The sequence below is a fragment of the Gracilinanus agilis genome, chromosome 2 (assembly GCF_016433145.1).
Source record: "Gracilinanus agilis isolate LMUSP501 chromosome 2, AgileGrace, whole genome shotgun sequence".
In the NCBI taxonomy this organism is placed as follows: domain Eukaryota; kingdom Metazoa; phylum Chordata; class Mammalia; order Didelphimorphia; family Didelphidae; genus Gracilinanus; species Gracilinanus agilis.
In genome coordinates this window covers 512,447,271-512,469,244 of record NC_058131.1, presented here as the reverse complement: position 1 = coordinate 512,469,244, position 21,974 = coordinate 512,447,271, and the positions used below count along the sequence as shown (strand labels likewise).

The window sequence follows — 21,974 nt, the reverse complement described above, 5'->3', positions numbered from 1 at the left end:
GGGGGGGGGGGAGCGGGGAGGGTGTCTGGTGCGGTGACTTGTTAGTTAACATCCTGCGTTTCCTGAAAGATGAGTTATAGCGGGACCAGTATCTCCTCTTCATTTGCACTGGAGTCATCCTAACAATGCACCGAGTCAGAGGTGAATTTATCTCCAGCATTTACAATAGCAAAGGATGGGGTTATTTTTAATGGTACATCTTCGATATTTGGTATATGCAAATGGACTTGGCTGGACTATATTTTGACTAATATCAGATCTTCCAGAAATTAAAGTTTCCCAAGTTTGAGTCATTTTATAAATCACCTATAATTTCTTTCTCCCCCTTGCCCCTCCATTTCCATGATTTCTCATCAATTTTTATTGTAGCTTTCCTGGAGTAGGAACATTATGTGTTCTGTCACTTTTAAGTACTTTAAGTGACTCTTAAGCTTTTGATCATTTGGAAGAATTCTTAAAGTCTTTTAATTAATGGGCTTAAAAGAGATCATCTTAGACTGAGAAGTACTAAAGGAATACATTAGGATTACTTAGGTTTGCCATCTATACCACATTGAATGATTACTTGGCTCTTAAGGTTGGAATAAAATCCCTGCGGTTTGGGTGGATTATTTGGTAATATGATAGTTGCTTTGCACACTTTAAGATGCTGGCTATAGTAGCAAATTTTATGTGTTTGTTAATGATAAATGGCTCATCATTATTTACAGTGCTGATTATTTTGTATTATTTTTCTATAATATAAAGATCACAGTTTATAACTGTAAATTCCCTGGAGTTTTGTTATATTGGTCAGTTCATTTTGTTTTGCTATGGTAACCACAGATAAAATTGGAACAATTCCACATTTGGAATAACAACTGGAATTTAGTCATCTGTTTCTACAGCACTGCAAAATGATGGAATTATGTTTAGATTTTATTTGCCCACTTTCAAAAGAAAGGAATTCTTTACAACGAGAAATATATTTTGTACTCAAAAGCTTCTTTAGTATATAACTGGTTCCTTGGTTTCTTATCTTTTTTTATACTTGTATATCTAGTACTTTAACTGCTTCTCTTTGGGGGAGAAGATAGAAAGTTTCTGAAATCACATTAACCTGGTTACTTGTCTTTCCATTTTTCAGAAGACGGCCAGTATTTTCTAAAGGTACTCATACCTAGTTATGCTGCTGGATCTATAATTGGGAAGGGAGGACAGACAATTGTTCAGTTGCAAAAAGAAACTGGAGCCACCATCAAGCTGTCTAAGTCCAAAGATTTTTACCCAGGTAGGTGCAATGATGAGCACATTATTTGAATTATCAAGGAGATATAGACTAGATCTTCATGTATGATGTTCTGCACAGAGGACTTCTCATAAATATTATGGGAAGGGAATTATTTTTGTTATTAAAAGACATTATAGAAATAATAAGAATATGAACATTGCTTATTATGTTCCTTTCTAGAATTGATTTGATATTGCTTATTGTTAAAGTGAGATAAAGTGATTTAGACTGAGATTTTAAGACTATTCTTTTGAGATTTTTTTTTTGTTAAGTCTTTATTCTTATTGTGGGGAGGGAAAATAATCTAGAAAATCCTGACAGCTGACATTAGGAAAGAAAATACTTCTGAAGTTTTCAGATATCATTGTAATGACAATTAGATTAAAGTGAATTAAAAAGAGGAGGGGGTTGCTCCTTAAAGAATGGGCCATTTACTTCTAAATCCATTAGGTACCTTCTATCTGCTTCATTGCTTTGTTTGCTGGCCCTAGATTGAAGTAAGGAGGACAAGTGTTGCCTCTTTAAGATATTTCATTTATAATGTGTATATATCACATTTGTGAAAGGAAAATATACTATAGAGTTATATAAGAAGTATAATCTATCTTCAAAATATATGTTCCATACCTATTCTATTTGCATAAAATTATTAGTGAACATTTTGATGTGATATCCATAATTACCTAGTAGCAAGAATAGGGCAGATTTCTTGGATGTAATTTTTTTTGCTTTTTCCCTCTGGAATTTCTGCCTTTTTTTTTTCTTTTGGTGGTGGTGGTTTGGGGGGGAATCATATTTTGTACAGTCCAAAGTGTTGTTAATTTGACTATTGTTTTGTTTATCCAACAAATGGGATTTAATTATCTTAAAATAATTCTTTTAGGTAAAACATTCTTGGCTGTTGATTTTATTTAGAAATAGCCATCTGGTTGTGGTATCTTTTTCACTCTAAGTTGATAATTTGGTGCTGAGGTGACCGATATTGCGATTTTTTTTTTCTGTAGGAAGGCAAAGCTGTTTTGCTTTCGGGGATCTAGATTCAGTAAGATGACTGAATTCTATATAACAGCAAAGACAGCTGGCATGAGTGTAAGCAGAACGTTTGGAGTATTTCATTTTCATAGCCAATTCTCTTGGTAGACAGAAGTGGATCATTATTCTGGATAAGAAGGTTCAGTCTTATTAAAATTGCCATTTACTTATGTAAATTGTTTGTTGTATGTTGGGTTAACACATGAATTTTTGAAACGAAAATGTACCATTATAGATCTAAAGTTACTGTAAAGTTTAGGGCTTAGTAGCATATAGTTTTGTAGATACCTTTCCTTGTCACTGAAACTTTTCTTTATGCATTAGGAAAGTTTGCTAACATATTCATATTCATACATTTTGAAAGGTATATTATGGTGAAAGAATCAATGTGGAATTTTGAAAACTCTTAGTAGAAATAAAAGCACTCAAAAGAGCTTGATTGCAGAATTAATAACGTAATAGTTCTGGGAAAAGAGCTGCAATGGTAAATTAAATTCACTGTCAATAGATGAAAATGAAATAGCTTCCTTGCATTATACATGAGGTGGTATCAGATGTGCAGGGATGTTACAGAAAATTGGTGTTTATGAAGGATATTCCAAATAGTAAATTAAATGCCTTTTCATTTGAATATAGTTTATTTACGGTGGGTTGGAAAGGGTGCACCAAGGATTAGATCTTTTGTTTAGTGCTCTACATAGCTGCATGTGCTTTTTTCCCTCTGATTAAGCTGGAATTACTTATTTTTTTATAGTTGTAAGGCAGATTGTTCAGATAGAGCAAGAGAGTTTTTAAAAAACTAAGCTAGAATGAGGTGAATTAAAATTTCTGTTGTGTTACAGTTATGTAAACAGATCTAATGTGAGTGAATTGTCAAGATAAAAGAAAGCTTGTACTTTGCCTGTAACAGGTGGAATGCCATCTCTAAGTCATATGCTATGGAATCAATTTTAAGTATAAAGCCTTGTAAACTAATGAGGAACTTTGTGAATTTTGTGCTCAAGCATGATTTTAATTAGGTTTGTACCACTGTGATGTGTGGATAGACCTAACAAATATTTCTATCTTGTGACAGACTTTTGATTATCTCTTTATTTTTTTGCTTTTATCCATAAGCCTGTGGAATTTCAGAAGTCCTGGTATTCACCCAAGCTAATAACTTCTGAGTTTCACCCAACCCTTCTTTTACTCATGTAGTATTAAGGATATGAACCTTGCTTATTTCTAAGACTAGTTAAAACATCAAGCTATGATTCATTCCACAAAAGTGTAAGAAATTCTTTAGGAATTGTGCAATAATTTGGAAGTCCATTTTGTGCTTTCTGTGTATATGTGTATATATGCATTTATATCTATTTAATATTAATTTGTTGTTAGCATGCATATGTCTGATGTTTATTTCATCAAGAATTATTGAGTCTGACATTTAATAGTTTGGAAAAGTTTAACATTTTGGGAAAAGATGCCACTTATTATGTAATCTAATAGATTATTTCAAACAAAGTATACTTTTAAATATATTTTTCTACATCATTTTTTTGTTTTGGTACAAGGTTAATTTCTACCTTGGGGTATAATGTGTTTTGCCAGGCTTAGTTAGAATTTTTCTACAGAAAAATTAAGATATTTATGAAAAGCTTTTATCCTATGGGGGTAAAATATGACAAGGTAAAAGACAATTCAAGATCATTTTCATAAATAATTTCCCACTCCAGAATAATAAAAAGCAAATTTTAAAAATCAAGTGTCTTGTGTTTTTGTTCCTTTTTATTTAAGCAATTTCTTTAAAAATTTCTGAAATGCACTATCTGAATACCCTTTCAAAGAAAGTATGAAATAGGTGAAGAAAAAATACTTTTACTAGACTGATATGAATTTGATATGATAAATCAGATATTTCCTTGTAAGATGTATTTTTAAATTTCAGACAAAAATGTACTGTATTGTCAAGTAAAATAATGTGAAATTGTATAGAATTGTGAATATATATGTTTTCACATATGGCATTGGGGAAAAGGTACTACAAGTGGATGTTATGTTTTGCTTTTTTTGGAGCTATACTACATACTCACTTTTATCTAGCTTTTTTAAAGTCGGAATGAAGCACTTGTCTTTGAGGGATTATTTGAGCAATATTTTTTTAACTAAAAGCAGTGCAAATAGATTTCTTTATATGTTCTATATACATTTGTGGCAAAGTATTTTGTTAGATTAAAAGCCAACTTGTTTTTTGTAACTCACTGGATTTTAGATGAACAATTACCTTCAACTATGTAATATGTCATGATTTGGTAATTGAGCTTTATGCAATCTAGAGGAGTTATGTTTAAATTTCTATGAATTCGCTGCATTCTCCACCTCTTATCAGTATTTAGGTGGACCTCAGTAAAACTTACTCTATAATCTGTCTGTGAAACATTATGTAGAAAGTGTGTCTTACGCTTACGTAGATTTTAGGGGCTTTATTTACATTTGTGTATTGTTGTTTCTGCTTAATTTTTGTTTGTACATGACACTTCCGACATGTCTCCTACAAATAGGAAGAATATTCTTGATATCCTACATGTCAATCTCTGAAGGTATTTGATAGTAATTAAATTGGATAACTTTCACCTGAACCTATTCTTTATGGTTTTAAAGTAGAATTGGACATCAAATAAACATTTTCCCCCATTAATATTCATAAATCATATTTTCACTTTATTTCTCTTGGTTTTACAACTTTATTGTATAATTGGCTAAATTCAGTTCATTTGTGACTCTTGCCATGGTAAAGGTGATACATGTTTTAATTTACTGCAAAGTGAAAACAAGAATTAGTGAATATTTATTTTTGGTGAGGTCAGCATCCTACTTCTACTCTCTTTTCCTTCTCATTCCTACCCTTCTTAATGCTTTTTTTTTTTTTTTGGTGGGGGGTAAGGAGATGATGGTGGATAGTGGGTAGAGAAAACTTTGACCAAGTTTTGGGTTTGATAATTAGATGTCAGAAATAATTGCTACTTTTAGAGATCAGAAAAGTAATGGGCCTATGATAAAACCAATTCCTGCTGTTTTTATGGTTGCTGAAAAATTATTGCACTATACTAAATTTAGAATAAAACATAAATAGTTCAATATTTTTTTATCATTGACTTCCCAAAGTGTGCTACAAATACTTTTTCACTTTGTTGGAAAGGCTAATGAACTTAAAAGCATTGAGGCTTGCGTTTTCTCACAAAATCATTTAGATAACTAGAATCACACTAATTATAACAATTAAAAAGCTAGGGGAAAAGCTATAAAGCCAAACACCACTGCTTATAGAAAGTATTCTCAGTAGGACAGCTGTCAGTTATATTGTGATTTAGTTGATTGGGAGGTGGGCAGGGAAGAAAGTATAGAAGCAATGATTAACTGACATTTTTTTCTTTCAAAGAAAATTCAATCATAATTACTCTTTGAAAATTGCTTTGCTTATTATTGTTCTTCATTTAATACTAACCTTATTATGTTGCTTTAAGATTGTGAATTGTATCCTGTTTATAAAGGACTTCACCAATGATAGGTCATTGCTACAACTAGAAAACAACATCTCATCATTGAATTGTTCTAAAGATAATAAAAATTTTGGAATTAATATTATTAATACATATTGACTGATAATGTAACATGAACATTTCAAAAGAAGATAGAATAACAATAAAATAAAATCATATGTTCACATATGCTTTTTAAATTCTTAATGCCATGTTGTGATTACTAAATTGAAGATACAGTGCAATAACCAAAAAAATCAGTGTATTCAGTGTTATTGATGCATGATAGCAACATTTCATATACTTATATTTTGTGGTAAATTTGTGTTATTTTCAGTAGTTTTTAAAAAATGCTATTTGACGCCTTGTGGAATTCTGAACATTTTAATTTTTATAAGTTAATTACCCTGTCAACAAATAAATATACCACACAACACTGTCATATGCATTTTAAAGAGAATTTAAGAAAATATTAATGAAAGTTAATATGAAAATACTCTAGGTGTGCTACCTGAAATAAATTGGAGAAAAAGAACTATGCTTTAGGAAATCTGTTAGTGGTTATATGGTGTCACTGAAAATACAACAAAACCCAAAACTGTCTACAGGCAGATTCTTTCCATTGTAGGCATAAAGAAAGATATACATATAACATATAATATAATGTAATCTATTAATTAAAGTCCAAATCCTTGGTAAAAATTTTTTTCCTAAAAGATGCAATAGTAATTCTATTCTTCCATTACCATTGATGCAGTTTTAGACTTTTTTCTTTCTTTTTTTTTCAGCCTAGTATAGTAATGCTGGTAAAAGCATAACTTTTGAGTTAGTGCAGCTTTTAGAAATAGCACTGGGGGATGGGGTGGGAGGTTTGTGCCTGATTGCCATCTCATTTCCATCTTTGGATACAGCTCTAGCATAAAGTTAAACAACATCTGCAGAGATCTGACTGACAAACATCTCTCTGGGACTCATCATTGCAGCCTGCAGCAGGTGCACTCAGCTATGCAGCCCTTCTCAAAAAGAGGTTAGTTTGTTCTAACATTTATCAGTAGACCAGTGGGAACAAGTGACTTTGTAGAAGAGGGGTGGTTGTCACTCGTCCAGTGCTGAAATACTACAGGTAATTGGGCTGGACTGGTGAGAACTGTGGCAGCGTGCTTCTCACGTTGCATTGCAGCTGCTCTGAAGCTTAATTAATCTGACCCTCAGAGGCCGTAGTGTCATGATATCAAACTCTACACACCAGAAATGAAGAGGACACCTTTTCCAATTCTTTTTCATGCTGATGTTAGTAAAGTTTTTCTCTCTCTCTTGCTCTATCTCTTTACATATATAGAATAGCCATGTCCACATACTTGTCTCTAAAGGGAAGTTTATTTTAAATCTATATTCTCAAAAGAAGAATTTGTTAAAAACAATGTAAAAAGTAGAGTCTTACGCAAGGGATGATAGAGAGATAAAAAATAAAAAAAATATGACCATTTGAAGTAAAAATTTGAAAAAAAGCAGGTAGAAATTGATCTGTAGGAAAAATTTAATATAAGAACAATAAGTTGTAAGTGAAATGTTTGTATTAAAATTAACTTTTTTATCATTAAAACATTGGTGTGCTTTTTGATTAGCATGATTTATCGTGGCACTAAAGTTTACTAGGTATTTTATGTTCCTACACATGTGACAACAGAGGTACATGAACGATGATAGGGAAGTTCTTTTAAACTTCATTTTTGAGTACCATTTCAACAAATTAAACTGAAATTTAGTTGTCCAATTTTTTAAAAAAGATTAGGTAAAAATTCTTTTCTCAGATTAGTTTAGGGCTTGTTTGGTTTTTCATCTTTCTTGAATCTAGTCAAAGTCCTTTGTACCTTAACCTTTTGTTTTTTGAACCATATTTATGTGGCTACACTGAGTGTCTTTAGGGGAATTTCAGTTATGGTTCCTGATCTGAAGATCTAGGCCTCATGTAAATGTAAATTAATTTCCTTTCAAATTCATAAGGTCAATACAATTTTTTGCTAGATTTGAGAGAATGGTTATCTTATTTTTAGGTAATTGGGTTTTACTTTAGGTGAATAGAGTTTTTAACAAATATTGTTGGCTCTTATAATTCTATTAACATTCTTAATTTGCTACTGTATTGAAGTATAATTCAAAGTTGGCTTCTAAATTTGTAGATTTTTCCCTAGAATGCCTGATAGAATATCATTTTTCCTGAAATTTTTATTAATATTATCAACTTATAGGAAAATTTTAATTTGAAAAAAAGTATGTTTAATTAGTTTCGTAAAGTAGTATACTTTGTCTCGAAATGAATAAAGGAACAACATGAAACTAAACATCTCTGGTCAAGACATATAGTGAAAATTAGTGTCCCATCTTTTAACTTTTCAAAATATTATATTCTCTGGTAAAATTTAAAAAATGCATTCATTGTTAATTCTACCTAATATTGAAATTAATGGCATACCCTTCTTTAAGGAGTTCTTTTGACTGTTAAGGATTGACTGTCAGTCACTTAAAATTGGCACTCAGATATTTCACATTCATAGTTGCCTATGATTTTTACTTGTGGGTATTTCACAAATACGGTGAATATGCCTGTTAAAGGACAAAAGGCTTTTTGCGACAGACTGAAATATTTTAGTATTTAGCATTTTTTAAAAAATTGAGTGAATACCCTTGCCTATAATAGATTCTGGTTTGTGAGAACACATGAAACCTGCGCTCCATCATTGATGTTTTGCTGCTTCCTGCAGGGCCTGTCATGGCATCGTTGACAGGATCAGATGAAAAATGAAATCAATATCTTGAGTTTTTTAAGAACAATATGATGCAGGTAAGATTATTTGGTATGAAAATGAAGTATTCTTGATCACTTAATTTTATTCTTACCAGTTTCATTATTGGTAAATTAAGATGTTAGTGGTTTTCTTTCTTGCTCTAAGACATACTGGCCTTTCTACTGACGTGCAGTATATGAGCAATCGCCAACATTTTGTTTTTCGGGAGTTCAATTTTTAAATAATAGAGTAGCATTATACACTTCTTTAAGATATCAAGTATCTGGAAGCCTTTAGAAATAACTACTTTTTTGATGTTAGTAATTTTGAACAGTATCAAGTTGATTATACATTGAAGTGCCATTATACCATGTTTACCATAGAATGTTAAGTTGCCACAGAATGAAAAATTAGTTTTTCCAAATTAGTTTTCAAGGTTTAAAATCATTCCAAATTAGTTTTCAAGGTTTAAAATGTATTCAGATATGTGGGTGTGTGTATTTATTTATTCACATCTACAACACACAGGGCCTTTTTTATACCATGGCTATGTGATTTCATTGATCTACATTCACAAAATTATGAGGAAAAATGAGATGTATTTTCCTTCAAAATTTTGATGATGTGGACCTAAATTGAACAGAAATTAGACTTTGTAACCATTTTTAAGAACTATTTATTTTGGCAACTCAAAAGAAGTAACTAAAGAAGTTATGTCCTTGGTTTATTAAAAAGGTTGAGACACCCCTAAATTATAGAAAAAAAAGTTTATCCTAAAATTAATGGACAGTTTGCATATGTTTCTAGTAACAAATTTTAGATATTATCTGAATGTACAGTGACATAATATCCCAATGTCCATTCCTTGATTCAGCATTAGGGTAAATCATATAATCTCAACTCACAGATTTTGAAGGACGTTTACTTTGATGTATTTTTCTGCATTTAAATTTGTCACTAGAAAATAATTAATTTCTTCCAGATATATTTGGAAGTAGTTTGTTGCTCTTGTTTCTTCAGAATTTGAATGCATTGTTATCAAGTTTATTATCTAAGTTGGCTAGTAATCAACTTTTTGGATTGGTGCTCAATGGTATTTCTTTAAGGTGAATGGATAAGTTAAGGTGAAACTATAATCAGCAGCTCATTTAAAGAAGGTTGATGTTAATGGCTTAAGTGGGAAATAGTTGGATTGTTGGAATAATTTAGACTGTTTGCTGTAGTTTAAACAAATTTGATCAGCATTTATATTTTTTTGTCCTTGGTCTTGTTTGATTTTGTAGTTTTTGGGGGGACATTTATATAAACCTGGGTTTCTGTTATATCCTAGTGCTCTTTGTGCTTGTGTCGATTTATCAAGAATAGTGATTATCAAACTATTTTCAGATTTGATAGGGTACTGCTATAACAACCATAAACTATATATTCCATAATCTAATTAAGATGTACAGTATTTGTTCTTTTACCTTTTTCTCACTTGTGGCTATTCATGTAATTCCCTTGTGTCCTTCCCTTAGGATTATGCATTTCTCCCACTGCACATACAGGCTTTGGTGAAAGTCTATATAGCTCTTAATTTTTATCTCTGAAATGCAACTCTTTCCCATTGCCTCCATAATTTCTTGAATCATTTATACTTCATTGATTTCTTAACTTTGTTAAATTTGCAAATATTTCTGTTCTTAATCTCACTAATTGCTTCAAATTTTTCTCCTCTAGCCAAAAAAGTCAGGCTAAAAAAATAGATATTATCATAGCTCCTTTTTTTGTGTTCTACACCACATTCATAATCCCTTCAGCCCTTGCTTATTGTTTCCAGTGGCTTTTTTGACTTTTCCAGTACTTTTTGTTTCCTTTTCTTCTCACCTTTTAACATTTTCTATTTTCATATTAATTTCCACTTCTCAAATAGTTTCACTTTGCGGTTCTTGAAAATTTGCATATTTGGAAGTAATTTCCCCCTGATTTTACTGATATGAACATTATTTCTAAATTTAGGGTTTTTTATGAGACCTGATACATTTTAGAAAACAGGTTAAAATGTGAAATTTTACTTAAAATTCTGTAGGTTTCTAATAAGTTTGCCTAGGTCCATATATATTTTGATATTTACATAAATAAAAAATTGTAAGAATTTTGTGATATTTCATTTTCTTAGGGGCTATTTGGTACTCAGTAATTAACATAGAATCATAGGTTGAAAATTTTGACCTAGAAAGGTCCTTTATGATCATTGAATCAAACCTCTTTATGTGACAGAAGAAGAAAGTGAGGTCTAGAGAAGACATTTTCTGGATTACTAATTCTCAGGCAATGCTTAACTAATAAATGATTATTTTATAAATGAGCTAATATACCCATATGGCTAGCTGGATACAGGAACTGAAGAAATTTGTGTTTTATATTTAGCTTAACTCAACAAATAGTTTTTGATTTTCAATTCTGAAGATACACTTTAAAAATCAACATGAGAAAAGTTCTTTTTTATATATTATAAATTCTTTATGATGAACTTTTTATCTTTGAGTTTGTTTATTATTGTTTCACAAGTATTTATTGGTACCTTTTGTGTGTGATACACTATGAATTGCATTTGCTTTTAAAAGACCATTTGTTCGTCATGACAGAACACAGTCCTTTTCAAAAGGACTATATAATTTTTTTATTTAGTATATATTTGAAAAGTTGAAAAAAAGCCATATTTTATAAGTCAAGGTATATATTCTCATTAAATCATGTAAGTTCAGGGATGTTTTATCCATATCTATTTGACAATGTCTAGTGTTTTAAATTTCTCTGCCATATTGCATGTGAAACAATTTTTTTAACTATAAACACATATTAAAGTACCTTTCTATTGAAAGATTTGATCAGTTCATAAGAATCACAAAATTTAAAGTTGGAAGAGAGGTTTTGAGTGAATTATTAGTTCAAAATCTTGATCTTACAGATGAGGAAACTGAGGTCCAACCAAATTCTTCTGAATGTAACATTTAGGAAAAATTATTTAATTAACCAGTTTATGTCAGTTTACATTTCAATATATTAATACAAGAAATTCCATAATATGAATATAGAACCATAAACTCTAGTTTACTTTCTTCCTTTTCCCTCTGCCTTTTATTTTTTGGCACTAAGAGTAAACATAGAAAGCCTTCCTTGAACCAAATCTTGTCATGTAGAATGTTGTTTTGTTTACTAAGACAAAGGCAAAGAAAATATTTAAAAAATAACTGTTTTATCACTTAGCTTGAAATATTGAAGGACAAAAGACAAGGTTCTAGTTAGGTAGTAACTTGTAGCAAAAATAGACCTGATTATATTGCCTAGCTGAAGTATGGTCTGTTTGTTCTCTTCCTATATTTGTGATGATTTGAAAATGGAAATAAGCTTTGGGTGATTTGATTTCTAATTAATCTGATATATTTTTCAACATTTCCATGCATTTATACTTTGCTTTCATCACTGCTCCACCTTCCTTATTTTTCTTATTTGTTTATAAAAGAAATAGATATTAGGATAAAAAAAGAAAATTCAAAATCGATGGTTCAAAATTAATTTTCCAAGTGTTCTCTAATGGATACTTTGTTTTTGTCATTTTTAGTGATTGTCTTTATTATACTTTAATAAATATGAATATGACCAGGGGTTTATGATACTATATTTGGGAAGACTAGCTATTAAAAGACACAGATAATCTTGAGCATATATACAATTAAAATTGAATGCCTTATCTAGAACAGTTATTAATTGTTTTGAATGCTTTAATAATTGCTTTAATATCTAGTTTATTTTATTGAAAATGACCCTTTTAGGCTAATTAGCATTTCTAATCTTTGTTTTTCCTGTGATGGAAGCCTAAGGACTATTTAATAACTCATATAATTGTAAAACATGATACTAAGTCCTTAAAAAAATTTTTTTTACAATTCTTTCACAATTACTTAACTGATGATGGAATTAAGTAGTATGCTTATCATATCAGTGTTGAAATAGAGCTTCAATGCATTCATCTTTTACTTTTACTCAGGCAAAACATGGACCTAAGTTAAAGTCATAATATTTTTGACCAACTTTGAGCTGAGGAGAAGGAAAGGTCAGTCAATGAGAAAGGTGTGGAGTAGGGATAGGGGCGCTCTAAAAGATAATTCTGTAGTAACTGGAAGAAGTTTATAGTGCCATGAGGCTTTTTCGTAGGTCAGCTCCAAGGTGTAGAAAATGGTTTGAAACTACAAATTAATTACACAACTAAAAATAATACCCAGGTTTAGATTTGGTTCTTCATGAAATAAGCAGAAGCCCTTCACCATTTGTTTATGTGTACATAGGGGAAGCCTTTCTAGAACATTTCCTGGAAGACATATATCAGAAACAAGGTGTTTGGTTACTTTTAAGCTAAATTGACAGGATTGAAAATATGGTCACTGACTTCTAAATGTTGGTGATGCTTTTGAAAATTTTCTTTGATAGCCTATATATACTGTCTCTAACATGTACTTTTAAAAGTGGGAATAAATGTCACATGCCAACACCATATATATTGTATACTCACACATACTCAGTTTTACAGATTTGTTAATTTTTTATGCTTTCCCTCAATGTTCTTTACTGAAGCAGATTCTACTAGTCCTATGAGAATGAATATGTAACCTAAGAATTGCTCACATTTATTAGGTACTTTGAAATTTACATAGCACTTTCTTCATAATAACTCTGTACTGCAAGTAGTGCAAGGGTATTATCTTCAATTTGTGAAGAACGAAGGCACAAAGGATGATGCTATTTGGCCAGAGTTACAAAACTAGTGAGAAGCCACATCATTGGTAGAGGGCCAAACTTGGAGTCAAGAAAACTTGAGGTCCAGCTGTGCCTTGAACACTAATAGTGTGATCCTGGATGACTTGATTTCTCTCTTTGCCTCAGTTTTTCTATTTGTAAAATTTGTAAAATAAAATAATAGCACCTACCACACAGTGTTGTTGTGAGGAAAATTGAGTTAGTTTATGTTCTTTGTTAACTTTAAAGGACTGCTTAAATGCTAATTTTTATTGTTGGTTATTATTTCTATGTTTCATCTGTTCAGCAAATTGTGAAATATGCAGGTTGAAGAATAGAGTGCTATTATGTTGCTCTCCCTTAGTTTAATATAGTAGTCAATTTCCTTAATCAAATGAAGTAATTTGCTTTGCAAACCTTAAAGTGCTATTGTAAATGTTAGCTATTATTCATAGTAATAATATTTGCTTATAATTTAGGATATTATTTTGGGATTGGATTATTTCAGTACTTATTTGGGAAACTTTGAGATCAAATTCTGAATTTAGTTATTGAGGTGAGATACTTCTTAGGTTAGTGAAAATAGTTTGATTTCATTTCATCATTATTAACTTTTACACATTTTAATTGAAATGAGTATCAGTTTTTTAGAGCTTCTATGGTTAATCCTACATTATATATTTTGTTTTAGAGTCTGTTTAATGTTGCATCTTAGTTTTATATATTTTATATGAAACTAAGGGATAGTTTAGTATAAGAGGAAAAGCTAAATCAAAACAGTTGAGGCTAATACAGTATTTCTATATATTAAGATCTTTGCAAATTAATTGACCATCAATGTATTAAGTAAAAACAATGAAGACCTACAGTGATATTTGAATGACCTAATGATCATGAGGGGGTGAGATCCAGACCTGTGACTTTAATAGAATAGAGAATTCCAGGTGATGAAACTCTTATCTACCAATAGAGATAGACAATTTTTTTGGAAATTTTTAGGCTTAGAGAAGGCTCACAATTAGCTTAAATATTATTGCCCAGAGTCATAGCCACTATATGTCAGAAACTTAACTTGAATCCAGACCTTCCAGACTCAGAGGCATGTTTTCTTTCTCCTGTGCTATGCTGACATCTTAAAATCTAATGATATATGTGCTTCAATTGACCAGAGTTTAGATGTTTCACCATTCATCATACATGACTCCTGTATCTGGTATAGTGGAGGGTAACTGATTATCTACAAGTAATTGTTCATTTAATTGAAATGGAGACAATATTGTCTTCTCTTAGGAATTCTTTAAATGTCTGGGATATCTAGTTTTTTTTTTTAGCTCTAGTGCTAGCTCATCATACCATATAATTGGACACAATCATCTATTTGTGGAAATTACTTTGCTATATATGTAATACATACTTACATATAAATACATAAACACATATATGTATGTACATAGAGACTTCTACATATGTCTGTGACTTTAGAAATAGTTTACTGCCTACATGATGATTGGAATGTGTTAGGAAAACGAATGCATTGAGTTAAAAACTTAGAATTGATTTAAACTCTTGTTACCAATGTTACATCTTCGCCTTAAATTTTTGCCTTGGTTATAGAAATTTAATAAGGTTTTATTTAACATATTTAATAGACTAACCCCAAAATAAGGTTTTGTTAACTTTAAACCAGTCAGTCAGTAAACATTTATTAAGCACCTACTATGTGCCATGTACTTTGCTAAAACTGTGGGGATGCAAAGAAAGGCAAAATACAATCCCTTCTATCAAGTTGCTCACAGTCTAATGGTTTAATTTTAAATATGTTCAAAAGGACAATTCTTCCCGAAAAATCTTTAGTACTGTTTTCAGTTTGGAAAAGGAGATTTAAAATCTGTGTGTGCTTCATATTAATAAGAGATCTTTAGCTACTTATACAGAGAAACATTAAAAATTGAACAGCTGAAGTGACATTAAGTACCAGCTGGAGATTTGAAATAAAAATATTCAGAATGTTATCTGTATTGAAGTGCTATTAAGGATTAGGTAATACCAATTGCAAAGCTCAAGGTTAACTTGGACAGAATGGAGGGAATGCAAGTAAAAGTATCCCTTGCAAACTTTTGACTAAATTCCAGTGTTCTTAAAATGTTTTCAAAGAAATAGAGAATGGGGACAGTCTTGTGACATAATGGACTGAGAACTTTCTTTAAAGCTAGAAAGACTCCTGAGTTTAGTTGCCAATTTGTTTGATGCTCTCTGCAACTCAGAGAGAGAGAGAGAGAGAGAGAGAGAGAGAGAGAGAGAGAGAGATCCCAATGCACACATATATGAGAATAGGTGAGCATAGGTGAGTCAATTGTTAATGCCCTAAGCAACTATCAGAGACTTTGAATTGAAGAACAGTTGCTTAGGGAGAGTTTCAGGGAGTTTCTTCACTAAACGCTTCCTTATACTGATGAAATAAATGTATCAGATGGACCAAAAGTCAGAGGGAGAAGCTATGAAAACATATCTGTATGCTATTTTTTTTTTACTTATTACAGTATTGCACTATAAACAATGGTGAAAATATTTGAATAGGAATTTTTATTTTAGAAAACATTTCTATGTAAAAGTTGAAGTGAAGATTTTATTTAGAAATTATTGCTCTTAATAAAAATTTCTTTTCATATTTAATATTACCTTCTTAGCTATTAAGTATTAGCCAATTGAATTTAATTGAACCACATTAATAGTATGATCCCTGCTTTTGAAATGAGAACTTTTCTGGTTTTAAAAAAAGGTGTTGTGTCATTTTCAAAACACTTATCACATTTTTAGATAGAATGGTAGATTTGACATCTTGTTTAAAAACTAGAGCAGCTCTGCATATGAAAACACAAACTGTGATAATGAGATAGATATGCCATATGTGGTAGTTTAGGTTGGCATATATCGCAAATGGCATGTTTAATGTACTGTATTATCAGGATTAGTAATTTTACAGTTGAAGACTGCTACTTTTATTATATTGGCTCCTGCTGTTGGGCCTATAGTTAATGCTGACAAAACCTTTTCTTTGTAAATCCCTGTTTTCAGCTATTATAAAAATCTGTTCTGAACAGAAATTAACTACATGGGGTCTCAGTCTTGGTAGTAACTAACTTATTTTATGAAGTTGTCACAAAGTTAATGAGAATTTTTAAAAGTTACTTAAGTGGGATATTTTATAGTACTCTTGTAGAGAATTACGTGATGTGTCTCTGGACTGTATTAGTTCATGTTGAATTAGAACAAATTAATGGTAGAAAATTAATGGTAGAAAGTTGTTATGGCAATGCATAGATTAATAAACAAAAATTATATACTATGAAGTTTGGGTCAGCTAGATGGAGTAGTGTTATGGAATGTTGTATGTAGAATTAGAAAGACCAGAGTTAAAATTTTGCTTAAGAAACTTGTTGGCTTTGTGACCCTTGGTAAGTTGCTTGACCATAACCTCATCCTCACTTTCCTTATATGTAAAATAGATAATTATAGCATCTACCTCAAATGGTTGTTGTGATGTTCAAATGGGATAAAAGATAAAATACTTTGCTTTTATTAAAGTGGTATATACATATCAGTTTGTCTTATTGTTATTACTGTAATAGTAGGGATATTAATTAGTTTTATGGTTGGAAAACTTAAAAGTTGTTGCAATTTGTTTTGTTGCAGTAAAGTTTCTTTGGGCCAATTTTTAGTGAAAAATCTGTTTCAAAATAAGATTCTAGTTTTCCTTATTTTTAATAAACATTACTTTTAATTAAAGACACTTACCTTAATCACCATATTTCCTTTAAATTTAAATATTGGGTAGAGTGGTAGAATGAACATTTTAAATGAATAGTAATAATATGTAGTTATACAAACATACAAATATGAATAATACCTTATAATTTGAATCATAAGATCATAGATTTGGAGATGAAATTTTTGAAGGAATCTTAGAGATCATCTAGTCCAGTCCTTTCTTTTACAGATGAGGATTGAGCCTTAGAGAGATTAATACTAACATCAAATAAATAGTAAATTTCAGGTGAGATTCAAACTGTCCAATTTAAAAACTAGCACTCTTTCCAATATAACATTTTAATAACGCCTTTTCCTTTTAGGAGTGCTTCTTTTTAAAAAAAATTTTTAAACCCTTAAGGGCTATGCAGTGGGGGTTAAGTAACTTGCCCAGGGTCACACAGCTGGGAGTGTCTAAGGCCAGATTTGAACCTAGGATTTCCCGTCTCTAGGCCTGGTTCTCAATCCACTTAACTACCCAGCTGCCCCCTCTACAAATGGCATTATTAAAAGAACTAAAAATGAATTTCTGTTGAAAGATTAGCAAATGGAAATTATTTCAGTTACTTATGGGCTCATGTTAAATGGGTGAATTAATTTTTACAAAAGGTAGACTTGGTGGAAGGAGTAAGAACATTTAGAGTGGACCTCCCTATGTAAGTTTTCTATTTTGGAACTGAAATTTATATATATCCCATTTTCTACTAATAGATTTTGTAAACTATATACATTCGAGCATGAACATCTAGTGCTTACCTAACCCAGTGCTTGAAGATCTTGATACTTAATAAATTCTAATTGAGTTGATATTTTTCTATACAATTCTCTCATATTAGAAAAAAATTGATTAAAGTACTAAGAGAATTTGAAATTTTGTAGAAGTTTAGGGTTCTATTGTAAAAAATGACAATGGCAATATAAAGTAAAGCTTTTTATCAAGTTTAACATTAAAATATATCCCCTGTGTACATTCCTCCTTTTGATATTGACAGACTTTCTTTGACATTTGAAAAATTGGTATGATGAATTATTTTAAGTTTTTTATTATCATAATTAGTAGTCTGAATCTGTGTTTTTATTAGTATAGGCCACTCCTCAGGGGGTAGAATGATTATCCTTTTCCTACCTTCAACCCCCCAAAATACAGATCAGCATCTCACCTATTATTTAAAATCTTAGAACGGTGTCTGGGAATGCTTAAAAGTTAAATGATTTTCTCCAACCTAATTCCATTATGCCAAATTATTTCCAAACTAATTTATACAAAAAAAACTTGAGGAATATTAATTTTTATATTTTGCATTATCAAATTGAGCCTGTCATTTCTTATGAGCCAAATTATATTCTACTAGAGAATTAATATAGTTATCATTATTCCTTATAGCATGGAATTTGGTATGAAATTTGGTATGAAAAACTTTCCTTTCTATGTAGGGTAGTTAATTGCTGAAATTCCAGAGAACTACATATTATATTACTTTACTTCTAATATGGCTCCGTGGATAAATCCATGGATAAAAATCTCAGATAGTATTAAATCCAGTCTAAATTGTTCTTTATTAGAAGTAGAAATGTGCCCAAAATACACATTATGTTTTTTGGACCACTGAAATTTCTTTTTGATTTTTCATAGTTTTGGGTGCTCCATGGTTTGTAGAATATTGAGAAAGAATATTGGTGTCAAGAAAATAGACTTTTTTGTCAGGGAAAGAACAGTTTGAGATAGCTGAAAGTGCTATGTAATTCCTAATGAAATCTTTTTTTTCCTCTAAAGTAGTGGTTCCCAAACTTTTTTTGGCCTACCACCCCCTTTCCAGAAAAAATATTACTTAGAACCCCCTGTTACATACTATCACAGCCCCCTTACAGTTATTCACCGCCCCCAAATAGACCTGTGGCCATCACCGCATCCCCTGGATCGCTGCAGCACCCACCAACCAGGGGGCGGTGGCTCCAACTTTGGGAATCACTGCCTAAAGTTTTAAATTTTATGACATCCTTATGATGAATCTGGCTTTATTTAGTTGCCAATTTTGTAAGATTCCACATGTGTGTGTATACATACAGAAAAACACATACTATCCATGTATACATATACATATACATATACATATATATACACACACACACGTGTACACACATAAATGAGTAAATATAATTTCATTGGAAACTTTTTCTGACCTATTTGTGAAGACGTACACAGTTTGAAATTATTTACTGTCTAATTGAGATAAGAATGACATCTTCAGAGTCATTTAATTGAATATTCAGTGTTTTTTCTGTCTTTACATATATAGGTAGGAACATATTATCCACAAATTTTTACATTTCACTTTACTATATTTTTTATTTGAATGAAGGCTGGTTAGGCCAATATCTTAAAATGACATAGGTTATATCAACTCTTTTATATCATTCTACATTCAATACATTCTTTGGAATAAATAAGTTGTATTTTTTATTATAGGTAAACATTGTCTGACTAGCTATTTTTGCCCTTAGTTAGTTTATGTATCAGTGTGCATTGGCAATGAAATACAGTTCATGAATAAATATCATAACTGTGGAGAATACAGTCTTTTTCATTTGTTTACCAGTTTTCTACAAATAAAACTAAGATTCACCCTTTCTCTCAAGCCTGGTCAGTTGTGTTTACAAAAAACAAAATTTCATTCTACTCCACAGAAATATCAGGCAACAGATGTTCAAAAGTTATATGCATAAAAGTTTATAAGAATCTCCCCTCTTTTGTTTAAAAGGGAAAAAAATACTATAAAGATACGTTACCAAGAATGAGACATACACACACACACATATACACATATAAAGTCAAGGGGCTCCTCAGAATAATTTCCCTAAATGCATAAAATAAAATACAGAAGAAAATAATTATGTTGGAATATAGTGATCAAAATATTAAGAAAACAAAATATTTGTGTATATGTATTTAGGTTCATGTAGATATTACAAGGTTTCTTAGCCTGGTACTATGAACTTGTTTCTTTAATATTATGATAACTGTATTTTGATATATTTGTCTATGTATTTTATTTGATGAATTTAAGAATATTGTTCTGAGGAATCCCTTAATTTTACAAGATTGCCAAAGAGGTCCACAACACAAAATAGTTAAGAATCTTTTATATAGATATTTATGATTCCTTTTACTTGAACAGGGTTTTATGTTATCAAATGGAATACTTAAGAGATCATTAGGCAACATTGTAATATTCAAACACTTAGATCTTTGAATTTCCTGATTAAACCATTCATATTTACTCCAAGATTTCCTGAATTAAAAAAATTATTTTAAAAAAGTCAACTGATGAACTGAGAAAAATCTTCCTCAAATCTTGCTTTTTAAATTTCATTAACATATCTAAACAAAATAAGTAGTAATATCTAGAATATAATTTGCAACATTTCTTTTTGATAGGAAGAAACACAATAAACATATACATATATATATATTATACACACATTATAAACATATATATTATACTCTCTATATTCCTTTTGTAAGAAGTATATGTGAGGTAAGATTTCCATATGTAATTGAGGCCTCTTTGGTGGAAAGATTTATTCTTTGCATTTATTTATGTTATTATGATATTATTAACTTGACAAGAAATTGCTGTGGTTCTTTGTTCCTTCATAAGTGTCATATACTCCCACCAAAAAAATACTATAGTACTAAACTCAAAATACAAAATATTTGTGAAACATTCATATTTTTGTAGACATACAAATAATGAATTTGATATGTAGTACTTTTCAAATATATTGTATAATAGGAATACTGAAAAATGTGGTGATAAGAGTTCTTTTGGTGATTTTGTGGAATATTATTGGGAAACACATTGTTTAGATATGATTTTAAATACTAAATTTTAAAACTTTTGGGGATAACTGAACATGCTACTTAAACCTTAAATTAGAGAGTGGTTTCATAATTTATACCACAAATTTAATAATGTAAATTATTGTTGGAAGAATCCACATGATGTAGTGGTAAGATAAATGTTAAATCAGACTATGTAGATTCAAATTCCACTTCTCAATCCTTTGTGACATGAGACTAGTCACTCAAACTTCTCAAGACTTCAGTATCATTCTCTGTAAAATGGGGCGGTTGTATAGTTTAAGATCACTTTCAGCTCCAGCTCTATAATACATACTTTATCAAGTTCCTTCCCAATCTAAATCTGTGATCCAGTGGTCATAGTCTATTAGTACTATTTCTATAGGTTATAATGGGGGTACAAGTAGGAATTGGAGTTCAGACAGCTTTGTGTCTACATATATAAAACCTTTTTTTACAAATTGAAATTACTTCCATAAATGATTCTGGCAAGTTTTAGTACCAGGACTTTAAGAAGAGCTTTAAAGTATAACAGGATATATAAACTACTTAAAAAGTATTCAAAATATAGGTTTATTCTTCAGGCAGCTTAGCTTGTTTTGTTTGCCTTTGAGCATATTTCAGTACTGTTTTTAGTTCTCTTCATTTTGTTATTGCAATTTGAATCTGCATATACTCTAAGATTATATTTAAATGATTTAAAATATTTTTAAATTAAATATTTATGATTGATAGGATACCATGGCAAAGAAAATTGCAATTATGGTTTTATGTTGTGTATGCCTTTGAGACCAAAATTCTTGATTAGAGAGCTCCTAAACAACACAATTCTTTCCAGCTTTTCCCTAGTAATTTCTGAGTTTTTCTTATAGAAAAAGGAAACTTTTAGAGCATGCCTATTATAGTCTTAAATGAAATTCAAA

The 21,974-nt window shown here is 30.5% G+C and overlaps 1 protein-coding gene across 3 annotated transcripts in view; it reads left to right on the top strand.

Annotated features, from left to right (window-relative positions):
- Window positions 1–1,131: 1,131 nt before the first annotated feature.
- Window positions 1,132–21,974, top strand: part of NOVA1 (NOVA alternative splicing regulator 1) — a 172,201-nt gene continuing 151,358 nt past the window's right edge. For 2 of the 3 annotated variants that reach the window (XM_044665049.1, XM_044665048.1), the window contains exon 1: window positions 1,132–1,270. The gene's annotated coding sequence lies outside the window, so the exon portion shown is untranslated. The remainder of the gene's footprint in view (window positions 1,271–21,974) is intronic. The other variant, XM_044665047.1, reaches the window with a different exon arrangement.